The sequence below is a fragment of the Cyclopterus lumpus genome, chromosome 14 (assembly GCF_009769545.1).
Source record: "Cyclopterus lumpus isolate fCycLum1 chromosome 14, fCycLum1.pri, whole genome shotgun sequence".
NCBI classification, from domain to species: Eukaryota; Metazoa; Chordata; class Actinopteri; order Perciformes; family Cyclopteridae; genus Cyclopterus; species Cyclopterus lumpus.
The window spans coordinates 4,128,027-4,130,526 of record NC_046979.1 but is presented as its reverse complement, the minus strand read 5'-3'; the positions used below and the strand labels follow the sequence as shown (position 1 = coordinate 4,130,526).

The window sequence follows — 2,500 nt, the reverse complement described above, 5'->3', positions numbered from 1 at the left end:
AAATCTTATTTCCTTGCAACATGTTGGACCCGTTAAATGGATTCAATGAGAGATTTGAAAAGTTTAATAATTCTATGTGAACCCCCGACCGTGTTACATAAATAACGTTCAACCTGCTCCTCAGTCCCGTTTCACGTTAAAAAAAAAACAACTGCTCGTTGTTTTTAAATTGTGAAACGATGCAGGGAGCTTAATTCTGACCTGAGGCCAGCTGCAAAGTCTTAAAATGTTTTTGGTATTGTTGGAAGGTTTACAAAATGCCTTACGAAGACCACGGCGCCTTTGCATTTAAAAATAAAATAAATTTAAAAAAAAGTTTAAAGGTTGCGTTGAGGAGGGTGGATGATGTCATAAGCATCGCCCCCATCCCGTTTTTAAATGGTTGTTATTGGAGGCATTTTTGGTTCGTTAACTTTAAAGAATCAACGTTTTTGTTACTGCGCTTTAAAAAAACAAAACATTCCAAATAAGATGAATGACCAAAGTGCTGCTGCGTCAGTTTCTGTGAAGAGACCGACGTGCACTCGTTGTGTAGTGAGTGAGCGTCGGGGTTCTTATCGGAGGATATCCGGCTGTCTCGTGTTTGTGGTTTCATGCTTCTTAAAGGAAATACTGCACAGGGCTGGGTGGGGGTTATGGCCTGCAACAGATGTTCAAAATAAAAAAACATTACAAGTTTTCATTGTCTCCTGTGTGGTCACTCACACACACACACACACACACACACACACACACACACACACACACACACACAATCAAAGCCATTCAAAAGCAGGTAATATAGCTTGTTAGAGACCCCAGATTTGATACTTTCATATTTTATAACTATGAAAATGTAACATTGATTACAAATGAGTAAAAAAAAGAACAAGTTAAGACCACACTTAGTTACAACCAAGTACAATTTAATGTCTATACAGAATCAAAAAAAAACACAACTGCAAAAAAAAAAAAAAAAAGGTTTGAAACCCAAATTCAGTCTAGGAGACGAAAGGCTCCATGGCAGCAGGTTTTTAGTCAGTAACTCTTTGACTCCCAATATTTTTGGCATTGTATTGGAGGTGATTATTTGTTGTTTTTCTATTTGCAAAAATAAAATTACAAATTCAGAAACCAGGAAAATAGAAATGACCTGATTTGTACACCCTCTTCCCTTTCTAAAACTAAAAAGGATCCCCCCCCTCCCCCCCACCCTTTGAATCATAGTGTGGAGCATGCCTGCACTTCTCTTTTCAGTCCAGCAGAGGGCAGACGAGACATTCACGCTACAAGCAGCCAAATTCTAAATTTACAAACCACCTCCAAACATTTTTACCCCTGAAAATCTCAGAATGATGATGGCAACGTACTAATCCACCATTGTTCACCTGCGTGTGGCAGCTATGTGGCATCAACACCCCCCCCACATGCATAATCTACATATACTACATCATCAAAACCTTCAAAAGCCACAATAAAAACACATTAATTCATACACAGCCTCCCCCCCACCAGGCAAGAATACAAGTACAGATAATACAGGCCGTTCTCCGTCACTCTGGAGCAGCCAATTAGACGGGGTTATTTTATTTTTTTGTGTTTCAGAACACGTCAAATAATAAATACGAATTAAATTAGATGTTTTTTGTTTTTTTTCTCCATACATCTTACGACAGAAATAACCGGTTCCCTTTCGTGTTTCTATGTAAACTCATTTTTGCATTTTGTTACTGAATTTGTAAGATATATAAAACACATTTATAGTGTTTTCATTCTTTCAAGATTAAAATTAAAAAAACAAAGATCATACTTTTTTATTATTATTTTTTTTCCCCCCATCTTCAAAATGACAGAATATGCTAATATTATGAAGAAGAAAAAAAATACTCCAAATAGATCAACTTAAAGGGAACATTCTGGCTGATCCACTGAGGAATGTTCAACAACACGCGAGGAGTGCTTTGAGGTGGTTATCGATCGCGGCAAATTTCATGACTCTGAACTGTATCATTTGACTCAAAAACTGTAAAAAATAAATAAATAAATGAATCGCTCGTCTATTATTTTTGTGGTCACAACTTAAAAATGTGTATTTGTTATTTTTGTTTTAGGAGCGACAATTTTTTATTTTATTTTTTATCTATGATCGTGAATGATTTACTTTCCCCAAGATAAATGAGGAAGGACTAAAAAAAAAACCGATTTTGGATAGATGGAGATGTTTCAGGTATCATCATCATCATCATAATAATAATGATAATAATAATAAGATATAGCTATAAAAAAAAAAAGAAGTATCTCAAGCAAACGTCAAGTTGTGATCTGGAGTAAATGACTATAAAAACCTTTGTTTATCTAAACTTTCCACATTTGAAACCGTGCAAATTAAACCATCTTGAAATGTATTCTTGTACAAAAAAATATTATAAAAAATAAAAAATAAAAAAAAAGACAGCAAAACTCAAAACAAAGTGACACACTTTAAAAAATAAAATAAATGAAAAAGAGACGACCATAATTC

At 34.8% G+C, this 2,500-nt stretch overlaps 1 protein-coding gene across 1 annotated transcript in view; it reads right to left on the bottom strand.

Annotated features, from left to right (window-relative positions):
* Positions 1-892: 892 nt before the first annotated feature.
* Positions 893-2,500, bottom strand: part of bckdk (branched chain ketoacid dehydrogenase kinase) — an 11,058-nt gene continuing 9,450 nt past the window's right edge. The window contains exon 11 of the mRNA XM_034550832.1: positions 893-2,500. This exon is cut by the window's right edge and continues 837 nt beyond it. The gene's annotated coding sequence lies outside the window, so the exon portion shown is untranslated.